The sequence below is a fragment of the Hemicordylus capensis genome, chromosome 1 (genome assembly GCF_027244095.1).
Source record: "Hemicordylus capensis ecotype Gifberg chromosome 1, rHemCap1.1.pri, whole genome shotgun sequence".
Taxonomy (NCBI): domain Eukaryota; kingdom Metazoa; phylum Chordata; class Lepidosauria; order Squamata; family Cordylidae; genus Hemicordylus; species Hemicordylus capensis.
Window position 1 is genome coordinate 229,110,471 of NC_069657.1, and position 22,822 is coordinate 229,133,292.

General features: G+C 44.7%; 1 long non-coding RNA gene across 1 annotated transcript in view; it reads right to left on the reverse strand.

Annotated features, from left to right (window-relative positions):
* The window catches only part of LOC128341244 (uncharacterized), a 111,915-nt gene that overhangs the window by 74,879 nt on the left and 14,214 nt on the right, over positions 1-22,822 (reverse strand). The window contains exon 2 of the long non-coding RNA XR_008314279.1: positions 7,420-7,580. This is a non-coding gene — a long non-coding RNA (uncharacterized LOC128341244). The remainder of the gene's footprint in view (positions 1-7,419; positions 7,581-22,822) is intronic.

Genomic DNA, 22,822 nt, shown 5'->3' on the forward strand with positions numbered 1-22,822 from the left:
CAAATTTTATGTTGTACTTTCTATCCCCTCATAGATCTGCAGAAGTGGGAACTCATACCTGAACTGAGTGAAAGCATCCTGAAAACTCACTCACTCATCCTATTTCCGGGGGGTGGGGAGGGCATCAATTGCGCTGCAAATGTAATTTCAATTCTTGCTGACACTTTCCCAATAACTCATTACATGTGACAGAAAATCTGCTGTCTGAAAGGTACTTATCTTTTCAGGAGGAGTTTTACAGGCACCCAAGGAAGAATGTCCCAAGGAAGCAGAGTATCCACAAGGATACAAAGTGGTCCCCACTTGAAAAATAGCAAATATCACTGTTCAAAGGTCTTTCGTTTCTGGGTAATGAATGTGTAATTATCCATTTTTACACATGTAGAACCAGTTTTTAAGCTGGGGTGGGATGGGGGGATAGCAGGCATCACCTACATTGGGATGATGCTACTAGATGTACTGCAATCTTTCCTATACATCGTTCTCACCTCTTGAAAACAGTTTTAATATATCAGATCCCAGAAAGGCCAATTGCCTGGTGCTGCGCAGAGAATTAGGGCTATTGCAAGTCACAAGATGCCACGAGAAAAGCTCTCTCTGGTTGCTGCTGTTTCAACTGCATTTTATCTAAATTAATTGCTTATCCAGCTTACATGGCAGATCTGTGGCACAAAATCCCCTCTGAGCTTTTTTTAGAAAACAACAACACTGGATTCAAGGAAGGAGCTTTGAAGTAAGACGGAGCTGGAGGTAATAGTGGACCCTCTGTTCAGTAAGGCCAGTGAAATCTTAGCAGGTGACAAAAAGAAGGCAGGACTGCCCAACTCCCATTTTGCCTCCATATTCCCCCAAGGGCAACTGTATGTAACCTCACAAAAGCAGTAGGAATGGTGAGGGGGTCAGGATTGCAGTTCAAAACTGACACACAGCAGGACATCACAGCTCTACTGAGAGTCCCCATGGCATGACATTCATTCTCTTGAGCAGGTGTAGTCTGTGAGGGCTTTCTTTCACATAGGAAGAGTTGCTTCAAAAACTGCAACAATTCTTATCAGCACTGGCCCTGCTCATGAGTAAGCCAGGGTTGTAAACCTCCCACCCCCCAGGGCAAATGGCTGAGCCCCACTTCCCCACACTTTCTTTGTAATAAAAATTAGAACAGATCCCCATTAAACCTCCCCACCCTCTTTCTCGCTCTCAAAAGCCTTCTAGAAGCACCCTTTGTCCTTGCCCGGGCACATGCGTGCAGAGGAGGGAGGGGTTGACACCAAGATGGACCTTTAAACCCATTCAAAATACCCGAGTCCTGAGCCATCATCGCTCCATATGCAGATATCCCGCCGTGGGGATTCCCAGGAGAGGAGCGCTCCCATTCCTGGAGCTGGCCACCCCTTCCTCAACCTCTCTGTGAAAAAGATATAACTTGGCTGCTAGGAAATCGCTGCTGGGGGGCTGCCTTTCAAGTACCTGCCAATACCACCCTTCCCATTCAAAATTCCCAGGTCTAGCCTGGCGTGGTGCCAAATGCAGATCTCCAGGGGTGGGTATTCCTGGGAGTAGAGACGAGAGCCCTGGTTTCCGGCTTCCCCTGGATGGCTGCATCGCTCATGGGGGCAGGCAGGGGTTCACATCTCCACATGGGCAGGTGGGCTGGCAGGGGCACATGTTTTCAGCAGCTTGGCCGTGGTACCCAAGACATGGAAAGCTGTCTTTGGGGCACTCCTGATCACTGCCGTCCAAAAAGCAAAGTTGCTCTATTTCGAGCCCCAGTGGCCTGACACTCTCATGAGAGGGCTGTCTGTGATGGGAGGGGATGTTTTGCCATCATGCATCAGTAGAGTTTTTGCTTGGCAAGTGTCTCCCCTCTCCTCCCCTCTGATGGTCCTCCTTGTGAGTTGTCTGGGGGAGTCCCCGTGGCCGGGCACCATCATGAACTGTGGCTTTTGGCACAGGCTCCAATGGTGGAGCATTGCCAATCCAGCTGCCTGGCCCTGCTGATGAGTAAGTCTGGGGGGCATGAACCCCAAAAAGGGGACCGTGGGTTTGCCCTTTGGGGGGGGCAGGCAGTGACACGCATTCCCACAGGGTGGCAGGGCAGCCTGGCATGGCCCAGGGTTGGACAGCAGTTTGGCAGTAGTCACCGGGACCAGAACAGCACTGGCCCAAGTGCCCGTCCCCACAGCACAGAGCACCCTCCCTCACTCCCCTTAGTCTGCCCTCTCATGAGAAAGCATTCTGTGGGGTGATGGGCTAGGACTCCAGCGGGATGATGTCTGAGATGGGACATCACCAGCAGCCCTTCTCATGAGCAAGACTTAGGGGGCATATCTCCCCACTCGTGGAAGGGGTTGGCTGCCCTTTCCCCAACCTATATGTAAAAAAAGTAGAACTTGCTGCTCTGCCTTTTATACCTGATCCCGGGGAACCCTCCACCCCCAGGCATTTGCTTCCCTCTCAGCGCTGTGATGGGGTGCCCTGCTCATGTTGCCACTTGGAGTTTTGGTGCGAGTGAGCATACATGACTGTTGCTCCCTTCTTGGGGAGCCAAGCACTGAGTGCCCATCCTGTCATCCTATCCCCTCCCCCCCCCAAATTGCCAGGTGAGGGAGAGTGAGGGACAGAGTGGAAATCGGGGCTGTCCCCAAGCGACTGTGTGGCTTGACAGGCTGGCCAGTCCAGGATGGAGCATGGCAGCTTCCCTGTAGTCTGGCAACTCCATAGACGGATAGCTGACAGGAGGGGCACGGCTGATTTCCCAAGAGACTTACAGCAAGAGCCACCAAAAGCATGGAGCAGCCACATCCTTGGTTGGATCTGCGCCATTGCCCCTATGACTGAGGTTTGGAAATCAGCACAAAACCGCAGATGTAACGCCTTGGCAGCAAAACCTCAGTTGTTGGCAGTGAACCTTAGAGATAACAGAAGGTTCCAATTGGAGTTTGGCAAGGCAAACTGGAGTGAGCTTTCAGGCCGTAGCCGCAGTTTCACACGTTCGGGTGTAATGGAGTTACAACTTCAGCCAAGTTTAATGGTGGTTAGCCGTTATGTCTGAATGCAGCCAATATTTTGAATTATTTGACCAACTCACTTACATACTAGGGATGTGCATGAACTGGTTCAGAGGTATTTTTCTGGACCTCCAAACTCGTCCACCGGACAGGTGGTTTGGCTGGTTTGGTGGTGGTGTTGGGGTACCTTTAAGGTAACCTAAGGTAAGGCATGTGTACCAGCTACTTCCAGTCTGACGCTGACCGAGGTGGCCAGTTATTTTGGGCACAGCACCAGAGGAGGAAATGCAGCGGGGGGTGGGGAGAGCACCCTCCCTGCTCCTTAAAGGTAACCCACTGCTGCCAAACCGGCCATCTGCCAGTTCATGCACATCCCTATTACATGCCAGGAGTCACTCATGTAAATGCCAGACATTAGTCTGAGAGCAGGCACTTGTGGAAGCAAAGCAAGTTCCGCTTTGTTCCTTGCCTGGAGAGATGACCGCTTGGGAACTCCATGTACACCACTTTGGGTTCTAGCATGGGGAAAAGGCAGGCTATAAAAGCACTAAATAAGGAAAGAAAAATCACCACTGTATTTCCAAAGGTCAAGAACTGTCCTGCACATACTAAGTGCATGATCTACCATTGCCAGCAATACCTGTGGAAGGACCCCAAAGGCCAGCACCAGCCGTGGCATGGGAGGACTCTTTGTGTCAGCAGTGACAAGATGATGATCCCTAAAATCCTGCCTCCTACCGTGGAGTGAATGTCAATGTCAGTGCAAGTCTCCAGTAGTGTTCCCTCTAACAGGGATTCCCAGATGATGTTGACTACAATTCCCATAATCCCCAAGCAAAAGCCATTACAGCTGGTGATTCTGGGAGTTGTAGTCAACAACATCTTGGAATCCCTGTTGGGGGGGACACTAACAGGGACACACCCAGTGGGGTGGAGAAAAGCTTGTGGACAGGGTTAGACATTAGGTAAGGACTGGGGTCCAAGTGGGCGTCATGGGAGGCAACTCCGCGTGGTGTTTTCCGGCTGCATTCCCTAGGCACTTCAAAATATGAAAAAGAGGAATTCCAGCGCTAACCTGGATTAGAAGCTGTCCACAATGAGTGGTCTGCAGAGTGTAGCCAAAGGCTGCTGTCCTCTTTCATCAGCGCTAGTGTACCTTCCTGCCAACACCACTGCCAGCAGATAAGCATTTGCAGGCACCAGCAACAGATCAGACCTCTGAAATTTCATATTTCAAAACACAACGTGTCTCCTACTTCTGGTTAGGGAATTGGCTCTCGCTTCATAAATCAACACCCCACTGTCTTGTTTGTTCTGCAACCAGACAATTTGACTTGAAATACTGAGCCAGAGGCCAGAGCTTCCTCTGTTTATCTTAACAGAGAGGCTGACTACAAAGCCATGTTTTGTCTATTTCAATCACATTTCTCCTCCCATCTTTGGACTAAGCAGGAGCCCTCCAGTTCATACCTTAAGTTTAAAACATTTTCCAGTTCTAATTTACTACACAAACTCAATGATACAAACACATCATCATCTGGGTAAATCTGCATATTATCACAAGTCCTTGATCTTGCAGTGACTTATTCATGTGCAAAGCAGTTAAGATTGTCTTGATCTCACAGAATAAATGATTAAAGAAAAGTACAGTCTTTTAAAGAATGAATCCTTATTTCAATCACAGACCAGAGAAAGGAGGAAAAACTAAATATTGCTAGCATAATGCTAATCAAATACTAATCAAGTAGTTTAAATATAACAACACAGTAAAAAATATAGTAACAAACATTCCAATCAACTTATCATCTTCTGTCGAACCTTCCCTGCTGTAAAGCAAAACTTTGCCACACTTAAAGATAACATATCATTTATATCAGATAAAAGATACCTTACATAAAATTTATCAAAACACACTGGATTTTGAAAAGGCAGCAAATAATAACTACAAATATCATTATAAAAATTACAGTATAACCAAAAAATGAGTGGTTGTTTCAACATTTTCTGTGTTACACAGATGTAGATGCTCTGCATACAGAAACTTCTTAAATCTTCCCTTCAAGCACAGTTGTACACAATGCATCTAAACAGGCTAACGGAAAAGCTTTACAATATTTGGGGACAGTAATCTGACCAAGATACCTGGCAGGCTTGATGTTAACAATTTGAGCGCCCAACACCACAGACTTCTGTTTGTCATTCTTCTCATTTTTTAATCATTCATCTAGCCCTTTCATAGCCCATTGATACAAAAAAGTCTAAAGAGAAGCCGTAATGACATAGTTTCTTTTCTAATGAACATTTCCTGCAAGATGAAAATTTATCTAGTAATACCAAAGGAGCTAGGCAGTAGGATGCAATTTTAACTTTAACCACAATTCAAAAATACTAAGCCACTGACCCACTTCTACTTTTGTGGCACCCACTAACAAGCAGAGTCCTGCATTTCTGATACAATGTGGTGTCTGCAATAAGCTTCTCAAGAAATTTGACTATTGAGCTTCAAGGATCTGTATACAGACTAACTTGCCCTCTGTACAGAAGCTGTGTTGGCTAAATATTGGCTAAACTTGGCTAAATATAATTTAACTGCAGCAAGGACAAACTGAGCACCCTTGGACTGATCGAACTTTAGCACAACCCTTGTAGACTTCTGGGCATTTTGAAGAACATCATTTAAATGTGGTATTCTATGCCCAATGCAGCACAACTAAACCAAGATATTTGTAACCTGCTCCAACCTATGATTATTCAACAACCATTTTCTCAATTGGTCTTTCCCCAAATGCCATTATTTAATTTTATCATAATTTATTTCTAATGCCTGTAGATCACAATATAAAGAAAGGGCCTGCAAGACTCTCCTTAAACCAAAAAAGAACATAAGAACAGCCCTGCTGGATCAGGCCCAAGGCCCATCTAGTCCAGCATTCCGTTTCGCACAGTGGCCCACCAGATGCCTCTGGAAGCCACAGGCAGGAGTTGAGGGCATGCCCTCTCTACTGCTGTTACTCCCCTGCAACTGGTACCCAGAGTCAACCCGCCCCCGAGGCTGGAGGTGGCCTACAGCCCTCCGACTAGTAGCCGTCAATAGACCTCTCCTCCATGAAGTTATCCAAACCCCTCTTAAAGCCATCCAGGTTGTTGGCTGTCACCACATCTCATGGCAGAGAATTCCACAAGTTGATTATGCATTGTGTGAAAAAGTACTTCCGTTTGTTGGTCCTACATTTCCTGGCACTCAAATTTCATGGGATGACCCCTGGTTCTAGTGTTATGTGAGAGGGAGAAGAATTTCTCTCTATCCACTTTCTCCACCCAATGCATGATTTTATAGACCTCTATCATTTCTCCCCGCAGTCGTCTTTTTTCTAAACTAAATAGCCCCAGGTGTTGTAGTCTTGCCTCATAAGAAAGGTGCTCTAGGCCCTTGAGCATCTTGGTTGCCCTCTTCTGCGCCTTTTCCAGTTCTACAATGTCCTTTTTGAGATGTGGTGACCAGAACTGTACGCAGTACTCCAAGTGTGGCTGCACCATAGTTTTGCATAAGGGCATTATAATATTAGCCATTTTATTTTCAATCCCCTTCCTAATGATCCCTAGCATGGAATTGGCCTTTTTTACAGCTGCCGCACTTTGAGTTGACACTTTCAACGAGCTGTCCACCATGACCCCAAGATCCCTCTCCTGGTCAGTCACCGACAGCTCAGATCCCATCAGCATATACTTGAAGTTGGGGTTGTTCGTCCCAATGTGCATCACTTCACACTTGCCAACACTGAACCACATTGTCACTTTGTTGCCCACTCCCTCAGTTTGGAGAGATCCTTTTGGAGCTCTTCACAATCAGTTATGGATTTTACTACCCGAAAGAGTTTGGTATCATCTACAAATTTGGCCACCTCTCTGCTTACCCCTGCTTCTAGATCATTTATGAATAAATTAAAAAGCACCGGTCCCAGTACAGATCCCTGGGGGACCCCACTTCTTACTTCCCTCCATTGTGAAAACTCTCCATTTATACCTGCCCTCTGTTTCCTGTCTTTCAACCAGTTAGCAATCCACACATGTACTTGTCCCCTTATCCCTTGCCCGACAAATGATGTATGAGAAAGCAGAACAGCATCATCCTCTTAAAGCAGAATCAGTAAATGCCTATCAACCAGCTTTGGTGGATGGTATGAGAATTAATATTGATATATTAAGTAGTATTGGTGCCAGATCAGGAGAGTAGCTAGGGGAGTGGGGGCCCATGTTCACCGCTCTCTCCAGCAGCCCCTTGGAGTGAGGGAGATAATGAAGAAGATAGGGAGGGATGGAGCGGGGGAGGCCTTGAGGAGCTCGGGGGGGGGGTGTCTTTGAACCAGTCTGCTCAATTGTAGCTACACCCCTGCACCAGATTCTCACTTACGTGCTTCTTGTCTGACTCTTCCTTTGGTTGAAATTTCTTTTGTAAGATGTCCTAATGAATTACACAGTTCCTTCAAATAGGAATCTTCATATACCTTATAGATTAGTAGAAAAAGACGACGGTCAATTGTGGAGTCCAGAAGCTTGCGTCAAAATTTTCCCCTGGAGATTGAGTCAAAAGCACTGTTAAAGTCCACAAATTAAGCAGTATACAATCTATTTGGTTTCATGGAATACGTTTCAACCCAATGCTGCAGTGCTAAGACTTGATCTACAGTAGAAGAGCCAACCCTAAATCTGGCCTGTTCATCCACCAAAATGTCTTTTGAATCAATCTAGTCCACTAACTTTTCATACAAATGCCTAGCATAGATCTTACTCATCACACTTACTCATCACATACAAATGCTTAGCATAGATCTTACTCATCAGTCTTATGGGATGGTAATTGGCAGGGTTGTCTCGCTTTCCTTTCTTATAAAGAGGAACTATTATCGCAGTTCCCCAGTCTTTTGGCACTTTGGCAGTTAAATTCATTGCTGTAAAAAGCGAGGCCAACTCGGGTGCCCACCAGTCCAAATGATCTCTAATTATTCCAGCTGTTATCAAATCACTTCCACAGTCTTTTAATGGAACTTCTTTTGTCGTTTGCAGCAATATGCAAACTTCCAGTTTACACAGGACACTTCAACTGGCTGTATACTCTATTGGCATTCTCATGTTCCTTGTGCTAAGCCTCTGCTTTCAAAGTTAAACCTCTGTTAACTGGGGGAGAGTAAAAATTGAATGTTTTAGCATATTCCATAACTGAAATCTACATTTTCTTCTAGATAGGTCTGGGGTAGATAATAGTAGTATTGTTTACATTACTTATGCATCATTCAGACTATACCAGATGTTTCTTATTTGCATTCTTTAGCAATATGTCTGCAAAGCCTGTTAAACTTATGAAGTGTCCCCTGTTCTAGTTCAACATCCTCCCAAAAGCCTACATAGCTTAAGGGAAGAAAGTTTAGAATTTTCTAAAATTATATGCTGACCTGGACTAAAGTAAAGTCCAGTATGCTTTTGCACTAAAAGAGATGGGATTCTTGCCATAGATTTCAATAGGATTACATCCCAGGTGGTCTCATCCCATAGAAAATAAGCAGTGACTTATTTGGGACTTGTTCAAGGAGTTATTCACCCGTTCCAGTAAACAAATAAATATTTAGATAGTTGAAAAATGTGATAATGTAGACAGTTGGAAAGAGTTTCTCATCAGTGTCCATTCTTTATTCTGAGAGTGCACACCAATTAATTGGGAGTACAGACTACGTAGACACTTTCTCCTCCCCTTTCCTAGGTATTTGTTTGGAATGCGGTTCATTATACTAGAATATCTGAATATTCAGACACACCATAAGGAGATGATAAACCAAATAAAAAGGTTCACTTCCATTGCACTTCAAACTCAAGCAGCAAGCATTTCTTTAGAGTTGCCCTACGTCTTCAACATTTACTTGGCAATTTCCTCTAAGCATTAATACAATTCAGCAGGGCAGATATGATGATCCATTTCAGAGTCACTTTATTTTATTCAGCTCTCAAAATACTTGTGCTACAGAGAATTTGAAAAGGTTAGCTGTGAGATGTGCTCATTCACATACTAAGATTCATTTCAATGTAGGCACATTTTAAAATGCTGATAAAGATTTAAAGGGCACTAGCTAGGTGTCATAAAATAGACATATAGATTGGTTTGAAATCAGTTAGATGGCAGTCCTGATTATGAACGAGGAAAATATCACATTTCCTTTTACTTTCATCTAACATGCCCTCAAATCCCCTGATGCCACATTAGGGTGCAAGGCATCTGGAAAATCAAAATGGCCTCACACCAAGACATCTGCTGCTGCTGTTACCTGCCATCTCCCAGTAAGACTGCCATGGGAATGGCCCAGTGGGAAAGCCTACTGGGTGGTAGAGGGCAGTGGTGGTGGCAGCAGCCATGGATGTCCTCATTCTTTACTACCACAGCTCTAGGCAGTGTTGAGGGAGGAGGAAGCCTTCCACCTTGTTAGACTTTATGGCATCAGATGCCACTGAGGGGAGCAGAAGACAGATGGGCAACCTGGGCACACTTAGTCCCCCAATGGTGCTCAGTGCCAGAAAAGCCAACTAGGTGGCAGGCGTTCCTCTCCTTCAGCACCACCCCAGAGTGGTGATGCTGAAGGAGGAGCTCTTACACCAGTCAGTTAGCTTTCTTGGCACTGGGAGCCACCAGGGGGAGCAGGGCACTTGCAGGTGCTCTGAGCATGCCCACTGGTCGACCACTCCCAGCCAGTGGTGTCTGGCACTGGGAAAGCGATCAGGGCACCATTAAGAAAAAGGGTCAGCATTCACCACTGGGGCAGCGAGTGGGGTTAGGATGCTATTGTGCCATTGAGGAGTCCACCACAGCGCTTTGCAGTGACCCTGTCCTCAGTACTAAATAAAAACATTCAAGAAAACATCTTAGGTGCAGATATAGTCAAGAAGTGAATGATTTGACATAGTTTTAAGTGAATCAGAACATGTCTGATTATTTATTTATTTATTTATTTAACATTTATATTCCACTCTTCCTCCAAGGAGCCCACAGCGGTGTACTACATACTTAAATTTCTCCTCACAACAACCCTGTGAAGTAGGTTAGTCTGAGAGAGAAGTCACTGGCCCAGAGTCACCCAGCAAGTTTCATGGCTGAATGGGGATTTGAACTCAGGTCTCCCCAGTCCTAGTCCAGCACTCTAACCACTACACCATGCTGGCTCTCTTGTGCAATTATGTGCAATTGTCTAAGTCCATGTTAGTCAGGGTAAAAATCCAATATGGCATCTCACACTGACAGTCTCTGCACACTTTGATTTGGGTAGCTCTTCAGATATGTTCATCAGGATATCTTTTGAGTATGATGAATCACATATTGTCCTTGTCAATATTTGCTTCCCAGTGTAACCAGCTCAGGCACAAGTGATGTTGACACCAGGCTGTGACAAAGGGTACCTGTGAGAGGAAAGAAAGATGACTGTGGGTGACTGGAAGGGCTGCAGGACCCCGAGGCTGACTTCCTTGCAGGGGAAATGCACACCTGGCACCAGTAGAGCTCAGGGGCAGGGTTAGACTCAAGCGGCCGTTAAGAAGGGCCCAAAGGCAACCTCCAGGGGAGGTGGAAGTAGGGGTTGCAGGAAACAGCCTGGAGGTTGACCAGGCAGGAACAATGGATACTTCTCCCATCCCCTGGCAGGTGGGCCTCCTTCTGAGGAAAGGCCAGGAGTGGACTGTGAATGTATCCGGCTGGGCTTTGGCAAGGACAAAAAGGCACAGTCCATAATGCTATGACTATAACAGACATAGTATACAGAAAACATTGTTGCATCAACTTTCTGGAAAGTCTGGAACTCCTTCATGCAAGTGCCAAGACTGTACACCCTGGAACTAGCACCCGGACCCCACAAAGCCATTACAACTCACCCCCCATAAAATGACTTCACAAAGAATTGGAAGATAGATCTGTCCCAAGGGGCTCACAACATAAAAGGTGTATCAGATTAAGCTAAATAGCTGACATATGGATGTGCAGCAGCCCACAAACTACAACCTGCATTTAATTTCTGCAGGACTTCTTACTCTGCATTGAATCCCACCACCTCACCCCCACCCTCACCCCGCTTTAATTGTCCATATCTGGAAGCAGAATCTAAACCCTGCAAAATAGATACAAATGGTAAAGACTTTGCATAGTAATAACAAATCTTCAACAATTTGTCCCAAAGACATAAATCACTTATTCAAAGATGTTCAGTTTCAATTTTGCTTAAATCGGACTCATGATTAAGTGAGCCTTTAATGGGATAGCCCTTTGTTTCAGCATTTGTTAGAAATGAGAACTGCACAAAAACAAAACACTCATCTGTCAAAGTTCACTTTTGGCTGTATGGTGTCTTGGTCTAATGAAATCCTTATGGTGTATGTAGTGGGATTTTTGAAACATGATTTCATTATACCAAGACAGCAGAAAATGTACATCCAGAAATGACAGTAACTGATTTCACTGGAACATTACATACATCCACGTTCAATGGAAGCCGCATTAAGTCAACACAACGAGCCCTTTCTCACGAGCAGTGAGAAAGGCCAAGAGGGTTAGCAGGGAGAAAGCCCTAAAGAGCTTATCTCTCCACAGATGATCTGGTGCTTCCTTCTGGGTGGGCAGATCACCTTCCCAAACAATTACCAGCTGCTGCCAGTAGCTCCAAGGGCCAGGGTGCCAGGAAGGATGCCCCCCAGAACTCCAATAATGCACCGCGCAAGTGCACGGTGCATTATGGGGATCTCCCCTCCTCTCCCCTCCCCTCCCCAGGTCAGCTGGGTCATAACCTGGCTGAGCAGTGGGCGCAGGGAAGGAGTTAAGGTGCCTGCTGCTCACTCAGATGCCTCCCCCACCTCCTCTGGAAGGACCCACAGACATCCGAGAGGATGCGGAGCTGCTGTGGCCACTTATTGTGTCTTTGGGGCCAATGGGATTGAGGCTGCTGATGTCATCAGTCCATGCCTTACTTAGGGCCAGGCAGGAGCCACTGGGAAGACATCCTGGCCCTTGGAGGACCAGGTGAGCTAGAGCAGGGGTGGCTACAATTGGCCTAGAGATGTGACCCTGCCTGTAACTTAGCGAAGTTACTCGTAACCCCTGCTAAATGAGCAAAGAGACACCTTTTAAAAGTGGTTATTATCTTTATTGAGCAAGGGGAAAGCAACTGGCCCTATCCAACCCCAGCACAGCATCCCTCCAGTGGCTGTTTTTAGATTGTGAGCCCTTTGGGGACAGGGAGCCTTATTTATTTATTTATTTATTAAGTAAGTAAATCAGTAAGTAAACACACTGCTTTGGGGATGAATCCAACAGATCACAACACAGAGCACATTTATCTATGCTCTGGCAGCATGGGCAGCAAAGAAGCAGCTCTTTTCTGCCCACATTGCTTCCGCAAATTCATGTCCAGTTGAGTTGTCTAGGGTTGTGAGGAGGCTACTGTTAGAGGTTGTTAATTTTTACCCTCAATAGGTAAAACAGCAGAGCACTAAGGAATAAGCACACACTCCAGTTACAGAGTAGGTAGCAGAGGATGGCTTAGTTGTTGCAGCTGTTTAGAGAAAACTCATGGAGATTCTTGTAGAACTAAATACTAAATATTTATTGGTTAAATACACTTGGATAGGAAAGACCTAAACCTAATCTAAAGGACTACATAATGGATAGTAAGGAGAGAGAGAGATGTTTCCATCTGCTCTCTAGGAGGAAAGGAAGGATTGTGACTCAGCACAGGAAGTGCAGAAGAGTCAGATATGCCCCCCCCCCCCCACGAATTTGAACTTGGAACCATCAGTCACTTGCTGTGATGTCTTCAGCTATTTTTTTGTGGATAAAACCTCTTGTATTTGGGCTGAACTGGATTCCACAGTTACTGCATAATCTACTATGGAAGTGTCCAGCAACTCCTCTTATAGGATTATATTGGATCATTTTCAGTTTGTGACTCCTGAGGAAGTGGACAAACTGCTTCGGACTGTGCATCCTACAACATGTTCTCTTGACCCTTGCCCAGCTTGACTTATCTTATCTGATAATTGTATTATCAGAGAGGGTCTGGTAAATATTATAAATGCTTCTCTGAGGAAGGGCAGGGTTGTCTTGTCGTAAGGAGGCTATTATTAGTACAGGCAATTTTGGATGATACAGATTATCTAGACCCATTTCAAAGCAGTTTTCAAGTGGGATGGAGACTGCCTTGCTTGGCCTGATGGATGATCTCCTATTGGCTATCAACAGATGGAGTGTGACTCTGCTGATCCTTTTTGATTTCTTGACGGCTTTTTATATCATTGACCATGGTATACTTTTAGATTGCCTGAAGCAGGTGGGATTGGGTGGCACTGTTTTACAGTGGTTCTGTTCCTACCTCTCTGGTAGATACCAGATGGTGTTGCTTGGAGACTGTTGTTCTGCAAAGCGAGAACAAAGTATGGATTTCCACAAGACTCCATACTGTCTCCAATGCTCTTTAACATGTACATGAAACCGCTGGGAGAGATCATCAGGAGGTTTGGTGCAGGGTGTTATAAATATGCTGATAACATTTCTCCATATCAACCTCATCAGGAAATTGCATAAACCTCCCTAAATACTTGCCTGGAGGTGGTAATGGGCTGGATGAGGGATAACAAACTGAAGTTGAATCCAAATAAGACAGAGGTACTGACTGTGGGTGGGTTGGGACCTGAAAGATGGTTTAGATCTGCCTGTCCTGGATGGGGTAACACTCCCCCTGAAAGATCAGGTACATAGCTTGGGAGTGTTCCTGGATCTAAAACTCTCTCTGGTTACTCAGGTTGAGGCAGTGGTCAGGAGCACTTTTTATCAGCTTTGTAACATCAAAGTAATGTCAATTACACCCATTTCTGGAGGTAAATGACCTTAAAACAGTGGTGTACTCTATGAGGGGCTGCCTTTGTACATAGGCCAGAAATGACAATTGGTGCAGAATGAGGCAGCTAGACTGATCTCCGCGACAACCCAAAGGGACCTTATAACACCAATTTTAAAAGAACTGCACTGGGTGCCAATATGTTTCCAAGCAAAATACAAAGTGTCTTGGTCTAATGAAGCCCTCAATGGCTCGGGTCCAGGGTACTTAATAGTCTCTGTCATGAACCCTGTCACCTATTAAGATCATCTAGAGAGGTCCAGTTATGGTTGCCACCAGCTCATTTGGTGGCAACTTGGGACCAGGCTTCTCTCTGGCTGCCCCAGGGCTTCGGAATATGGTCCCTGTTAAAATAAGAGCATTTCCCTCTTTGTTATGAATGTGCAGAACCAGCTCTATTAAAATTGTGTTCGATTAGAACTGGGCCGGTTCCACCAGTTTGAATTCAAACTGGACTGGCCCCCTAAAAGGGATGCTGGTCTGAGTTCAAACTGAACTGACTCTGGTTCCAATGGAACTGGTTTGTAACTGATTTGGTGGTTTGAGGTGTATGTTTGTAAAAGGGAATTTGCTGAGGATTTCCCTTTAGAATCAATGGGGGGACCTTGCCTTTAAAATACTGGGGGGCAATAAGAGGGCACCTTACCACTTCCGGTGGCAACTCCTCTAAAGTCCGGACAAGATCTGGCACTTCAGAGCATCCCGGTTCCCGCATCTGCACATGCGTGGAGTCCATATGCATGACCTTTGGGCATGTATGGGTGCCAGAACTGGACCGTGCTGGAGTGCCAAAACGGATCTGGACTTTAGAGGAGCTGCTGCTGATGGTGGTGGTAAGGTGCCCTCTTACTGCCCCCTGGTATTTTAAAGGCAGGGTTCCCCCCTTTGCTTGTAAAGGGGAATCCTCGCCAGATTCCCTTTTGCAAGCATGCCCCTCTAACCGAATCCAAATTGGTTTGGCCCAGTTCAACCCTTGAACCAAACCCAGGGCTGGTTTGACTTGAACTGGCTCACAGACCAGAGATATGGTTCAAATTTGAACTTAACCACCAGAATCAGTTCTGTGCACACCCCTATTCTCTATTTGCTTTTAGAAAGCCCCTCAAGACAAGCCTGTTTTCTCAGGCTTTTAACTGAAATTAACTTTAAACTGTTTAATTTGTTTTGATCTCATGAGATTGTTTTAACTTTTTATTCTGTGAAGTTGTTTTAATTGTTTTTACTTTGTTTTATATTTGTTGTATTTTAATTGTGTACACTACCTAGAGATGCATATATCAGGCAGTACATAAATTTGAGAGAGAGAGAGAGAGAGAGAGATATTGGTGGAAGTTAACTCCCAAATAATCATATTTAGGATCTAGTTGTAAAAGGCAATACATAAACAGGCTGTCATGGGCACATGGCAAGGATCAGAAAGTGATGAGAATATGGGTGCACGTTATCTTGTTAACAGCACGCTAGCTGAAGCAAAGCCATCGCAGCATCCTGTTTATTCACTTTCATTAGCACTTGTTTAAGTTTGCTTTATGCCTGAGCTACATACACACAGATTCCACTTTTCCTGCTTCCTAATAATAACAACGATTTTGTATTCCATGAAGCTTCCTGCTCCTGCCCTCCCAGCATTTTTCAACTCTCAAGGAACAGACCTTTGCATGTCAAGTGATGATTCACCAGATCTGGGAAGCTGCTTTAACACAAGTTACACCCACAAAAACAGCAGCGGAATTTGTTTTAAGAGCAGCAGCTCATCATTCCTTTGGGAACAAAAGGGTCCATGTATTGTTTATAAAGAAGTGATCCAAACATTTTTTACACCGGTCAATCAATTTGATTTTCCTGCATCCTGCTATCACATTAACCATGCAAAGTCTTTAGCTTTCAACAGAAATTGCAAACATTCAACATATTTTTACTACATTTCCTATGTGCACAGAAAATGTGTTATTTTAAGTATCACTGTGTGTCGTTAAATCTGTCTGTTACGTGATATGTTATTAAATGTGTTTTATTCAATAAACTTCACCTAATTAAGCTCAAGTTTCAGAGGTTATTTTCTCATAGTTGTTACCCTGAAATAAAAAGCCCTTTTCATTTAGTCAAGAAATTTCAAAATAATACCAGATGCTCCTCCGCTGAGTGTCTTTGGTCAGAAATTCCCAACCTTGGGACACCAGATGCTGTTCAACTACAACTCCCATCATTCCCAGCCTGGCCATTGTGGCTGGGGATGGTGGGAGTTCTAGTCCAAAAACTTCTGGGGACCCCAAGGTTGGGAGTTCCTGTCTTAGGTCGTTCATAGGCCATTTTTGGAAATGGAGCTATAGCACTGGAAAGCTGGTGCCATGTCATGGTTAAGAGACAGACTCATGAACCAGGAACTCCTTGGGTCAACTCTTGCCTTTGCCATGAGCCCACTAGGGCAGCCTTAGGTGAGTCCCTCTCTCTCAGCCTCACCCTCTACCATCAGCAACAAGGCAACCAGGAAACATAGTATACCTGGACTTCCCAAAAGCTTTCGACAAAGTTCCTCATCAAAGACTCCTGAGAAAATGTAGTAGTCATTGGATAAGGGCACAAGTACATATGTGGATTGATAACTGGTTGAAGGACAGGAAAGAGAGGGTAGGTATAAATGGAGAATTTCACAATGGAGGGAAGTAAGAAGTGGGGTCCCCCCCCCAGGGATCTGTACTGGGACTGGTGCTTTTCAATTTATTCATAAATGATCTAGAAGTAGGGGCAAACAGAAAGGTGGCCAAATTTGCAGATGATACCAAACTCTTTTGGGGAAGTGAAATCCAAAACAGATTGTGAGGAGCTCCAAAAGGATCTCTCCAGAATGGGTGAGTGGGCAACAAAATGGCAAATGCAGTTCAATGTTGGCAAGTGTAAAGTGATGCACATTGGGATAAAAAACCCCAACTTCAAGTATACGCTGATGGGATATGAGCTATTGGTGACTGACCAGGACTATAATCCCAGAATAATTCATTCTGTAAACAAACAGCAATCAACACACAGCCTTTTCCACATGAAAACAGTCACTGTCTCTGTCAGCCTGCTATTGATACTGTGGAGTGCTGGCAGCACCACCTCCTCTTTGGGAAAAGAAAAAATCTCCACAAGTATTTCAAAGGCAGCTTGACCCCCCCCCCCACAAGCCTGAGATGGATGACTCCTCGCCAATGGCAGCTTCCATGTTGCTGACTGCAATGCACTCCTCTCAGTGCTTTCAGATAAGAGTGGAAATTGCCCTCCCACTCAGTGACTCTGTAGTGGAAGCCAGAAGGCATGTCCAGTGAGGCATTTCACCATCCTCTGATCCTCCTCCCTGAGGTCTTATTGACATCAGATTTTAACATAACAAAAAGTTCCAAAAGCTAAAGGTGCACACTCTAAAACAAACATTGTACAGTACCACTGCCTGTTTGCATTTAAGCCGCACAGTGGGGAAATGACTTGACTAGCAAGCCAGAGGTTGCTGGTTCAAAGTCCTGCTGGTATGTTTCCCACCTATATTTGGCAGCAGCGATATAGGAAATGCTGAAAGGCATCATCTCATACTGCATGGGAGATGGTAATGGTAAACCCCTCCTGTATTCTACCAAAGACAACCACAGGACTCTGTGGTCGCCAGGAGTCGACACCGACTCGACGGCACACTTTACCTTTAACTCCTTGTAATTATAGCTGTGCTATTAAACAATGAATTAGGGTATCTTGCAGGGGTGCAGTCATTAATATTTTCAGTTCCACTACGGAACACCTCTAGGACACCACATAAGTTGTGTCTTAGCTATTGATTGATTGATTAAGTGCCATCAAGTAGGTGTCCACTCTTAGCGACCACATAGATAGATTCTTTCCAGGATGATCTGTCTTCAACTTGGCCTTTAAGGTCTCTCAGTGGCGTATTCATTGCTCTTATAATCAATTCCATCCACTTTGCTGCTGGTCGTCCTCTTCTTCTCTTTCCTTCAACTTTTCCCAGCATTATGGACTTCTCAAGGGAGCTGGGTCTTCGTATGTTTCCGAAGTATGGTAGTATGAGCCTGGTCATTTGTGCCTCAAATGAAAATTCTGGATTGATTCGTTCTATGATCTTTTTGTTTGTTTTCCATGCTGTCCATGAGCCAGCATAGTGTAGTGGTTAGAGTGTTGGACTAGGACCGGGAAGACCCAAGTTCGAATCCCCATTCAACCATGAAACTCACTGGGTGACTCTGGGCCAGTCATGTATCTCTCAGCCTAACCTACCTCACAGGGTTGTTGTGAGGATAAAAATAACCATGTACACTGCTCTGTGCTCCTCAGAGGAAGAGTGGGTTATTTATTTATTTATTTATTTGGAACATTTAATATACCGCCCACTTCGAAGACTCTGGGTGATATAAACGTAAATAATAATATCCTCAAAAGTCTTCTCCAGCACCAAAGTTCAAAAGCGTCAACACTTTTTCTATCTTGCTTCTTCAAAGTCCAACTTTAGCATCCATAGAGTGTCATGAGAAAAACCATTGTCCGAATGATTCTAATAGCTATTTCCTGCTATTAATTCTGAAATGTTTCTATGATCCATTTCTGGTGCATGTTTTGATTGTAAAAGAACATTTTTCTTTAAAAAGAAAACTCCATGGGCTTCTGTTTGCATGGAATTTTGATCCCTTGGTTTTTTTCCTTCAGTTGGGTGAGATTTTTCCCTGGAGTTAAATACATAAGCCAGTGTGGTGTAGTGGATAGAGTGCTAGACTAGGATCAGGGGGAGACCTGAGTTCAAATCTCCATTCAGACATGAAACTCACTGGGTGACTCTGGGCCATTAACGTATCTCTCAGCCTAACTTACCTCACAAGGTTGTTGTGGGGATAAACATAACCATGTACACTGCTCTGGGCTCCTTGGGGGAAGAGTGGGATATAAATGTAAAAATTGGAGGCTGTTTTCATAAGCCAAACCCGGCACCAAAGCCTGGCTCTTATCCAAATGTTAAGGGCCCAAGCACGCTCTTTAGCCTGGCTGCTGGGGTCATGTGTCAGCACGTGCGGCTTGCCACTGACAGAAACAGGTGCCTAGAGCACCCATCCCTGGGGGGAATCCCCCAGTACACTGCACTCAGCGGAGGGATACTCAAAGGGATACTCAGAGGCTGGGATAACAAGTCCCGGCCTCTGTTTATCCACGCTGCTCCCGGCAGCATGAATCATGTGGGCGCACAGTTTATGTGCTGGGGGGGGCCCTGCAAACAATCATCTGGGGGCAAGTAGTTGAACCCTGCCTTCCCCCTGCCTGTCCATGTGTGTGTTTGTGTGAATAGCCCCATATGGTGTGCGCCACATGGTATACTTATGGCAGCAGTATAAGAAAGTCCCATCAGTTTGAATGCTGTGGCTGCAATCCCAGCACACCTAACATGGTGGATGGCCTATGACTCTGCCCAGGAGCTGATCTGAAACAAAGATTGCCTGATGTGATGGGCTCCCTACTGAGAGCCACTGCATGCTAACCCTTTCCCTACAAAGACAAAATATGTGCACTTCCTTTGCCTTCCATAATGACAAAACAGATCTTTCCAAGATCATGCACGACATTGTGCACAAGTATACCTATTTTTCTCTATGTATGCAGGAAAATGTCATATGTGTGATGTCTCCCTCTTCCTCTACTAGGGATGTGCACAGGCCAGTTGGGTTCCTCATCTGGGAAGCAGCAAACTGGCTCGGGCACACTGCCATTTGAGCTGGCTCGACAGGATGAGGGGCAGTTCCCTTAAGGAGCTTCTTACCCACTCGTTCTCGCCTGGCAACTTTTCCGGACACAGCGCCTGGTCCCCAACTGGCTGCATGGCACTGTGGCATTGTGCGGCGCTGCTCCCTGAAGCCTCCGCAGAGTGCCAGCGCTGCACAGAGGCTGCAGGGAACAGCACCGCAGCACCACACCCCTGGTTGGGGACTGGGCACCGTACCCGGAAAAGTGGGGAGGTGGGGGTGAGCAGGGAAGGCGTTTCCTTAAGGAAACTGCTCCCCACCCTGCCAGCCTGTGCAGGAGCTGTTCATGTACATCTTTACACTCTACCTCGTTTCAGAGAAAGTATGCCTCTGAATATGAGTTGCAGTGGAGCAGCAGCAGGAAAAGGGACATGCCTTCCTTTCCTGTTTGCTAACTTCCCAGAGGTATCTGGTGGGCCATTGTGGGAAACAGGGTGCTGGACTAGATGGGCCCTGGGTCTGATCCAGCAGGGGCCTTCTTGGGTTGTTGCTATGTTCTGTTTCATATATCAACAGCTGAGCCCAATGGAATGGCAGGAGTATTCTCTCAAAACCCACACCATGGAATAACAGAATTCAAAGAAACAGTCAGATGTCACATTAAGATCCTGATTTGTGGTGCGTGGAATGGCACCATTCTAATTTTACTATATTTTATTTTTAAGGAAGCAAAAACTGAGCGAATGTAAAAAGATATCACAGTTATACTATGAAAACAGCTGTCCCTGGAAAGTCAAAAGGTGCTGCCAAATACATAGTGGGTTGTATTGTAATTTCTTACAAACATATTGGCAAGATTCATTTTGCAGTTGCAAATGAAGTCTGTAAACTTTCCCATCTCAGGCTCTTCCCATGGTAAACAAAAGGCAAGTTACACACTCCAAACAGAATTGTATGCCTCTGTTGTATGCCAGGGCAAGTGGTTAACAATGGCTATACTACTAACAAAAGAGGGGAAGGGATATAGCTATAAGATAATATTTCCTCGTTTCCATGATTTGTCTGGAGGACCCAGAGGAACGTTTTCCAATCTCTATGCCAGATACTAGACAGAAGATACTAGTAGTTTATACTGGAGAAACTGTATGCTTCTTTGTTTAGTGTATCTGCATGTCACTAGCAGTTTTTTGGTGAAAGATGATATGGAATAGTTGTCTATGCTTCTTTATCAGGCCCTATTTTTCATGTTGTTTTAGCTCCCTGTTTAGGGAGTTTCCCTGTTTAAGGAAAACTATATGCACTTCCCATCGCAGACACTGCAATTCTTTTATGTATGATGCTCAGCACTGCACATTAAAAAGCTATTGCAAAGGGTGTACTAATATGTCATTCTGACAACATGTGGATCTCTTTGTTACATATTAACAAGTTAATCGAATCTACTGAATGTATCACTTGTGCATGGATGTGCATTTGTGTGGAATGAGCATCACAGATACAAAGCACATCCTTCATTTGACAGCTGAAGGTCTGATTGCTGAGCGACTTGCCAACGAAAACAACCTGAGTTCTATTGAACACATACTTTCCCCCTTTCCTTTCCTTTCCTTTCCTTTCCTTTCCTTTCCTTTCTATGCCACAATCCCTGCCTACTATTTGTCCAATAAAACTCGGATGAAAAATAAATTCCTGCCACAGGGTTTGGGGTTGCACTAGATGATTCCTGACATAATTCAGACTCTCCAGTCTCAAATTTCAGTTACATCCTTAGCTTTTGGACAAAATGAAATGAAATATGCCCATTCTGTAAGTAGAAAATGCAGTTTCATTTTCCTCAGGTTACCTCCCAATTCCCAGTGTATCCCTGCTTCATCCGAAAGGCAAGCAAATTAGCAAGTGGAGAATAAAGCAAAGTCAAAGCACATGTGTGAATAAATGCCAAACCTTTCATCTTTGAGAAATGCAGAATTTCAATATAATCATCTATTACCGAATCCCCCATTCCTTGAGCATCTCCGGTAACTCCCCAAACAAATCTTCATCAGGGTGGTTCCTTCCTATATGAGGTATTTGCTTTCATTCCTGGAAACCAAGTTATAGTTTAACTAATTATTTGGAAACATGTTTGTCCCATAATACCAACCACACCCTTTTGAAGCCTGGAATAGGCCAGGGTTGGGGTTCCTATTATGCCTACAGGGACTACATCAGTAAAATGAGGCACCATCCACTTGCTAATCCTTTATCAAGAATTCCATCCTCTTCCATTTCTACTTCACATCTGTGCTCTAGACTGTACCGTGTATATTTTGCTCAATAAATGTCAAAATAGTATTAGTACTAGTGGAAACATTAAGATTTGGGAATGCTCTCACAAATTATTCCTGAATGTCTGAAAATATGTAAGGCTATGATATCCCAGTTCTCCACCAGTAGTTTAATTTTCATATTCTGCAAATTGTTTGCTAATTATGCAAAGAATTGCTTACCAATTGGTTTGTGCTTCTTCCTAGCAACTACCAAGATCTCCAGCTTTAGATAACTGGAAATCAATAGCAGTTTTTATACCATAATTTTTAAAACATGCAGATGTGACACAGAGACTGTGGAACACAGAACACCAAATCAAATGTATGACTCTTCAATCTGAAGGTTTAAATTAATCAAGTTCGAGACCTGTGAGAGTTAATAACATTGGAACATAGGAAGCTGCCACTGAGTCAGAGCACTGGTCCATCTACTGTAGCTCAGTATTGTCTACACAGACTGGGAGCAGCTTCTCCAAGGTTGCAGGCAGGAATATCTCTCAGCCCTATCTTGGAGAAGCCAGGGAGGGAACTTGGAACCTAGATGCTCTTCCCAGAGTGGCTCCATCCCCTGAGGGGAATATCTTACAGTGCTCACACATGTAGTCTGCCATTCAAATGGGAGTGGTGTAATAAGAGACTAAAGGCCAAACTACATGATTCATAGAAAGTCTTATTAAGAGATGTATTTAAGACCAGAAATCTGTCTTTGTGTTTAAGAGCAGCCGGGGGGGGGGGGGGGGTTGATCCAGATTGGAATCAAGGCCAAGTCTCATGGGGAGGGGGAGTTTGACTCTTTCTAACTGTGACATTTCCCCAGAAAAAATCCCCCTTCCTCTGTGGCTGCTTTACATCAAAGAAGAGATGTTCCTAGTTTTAAG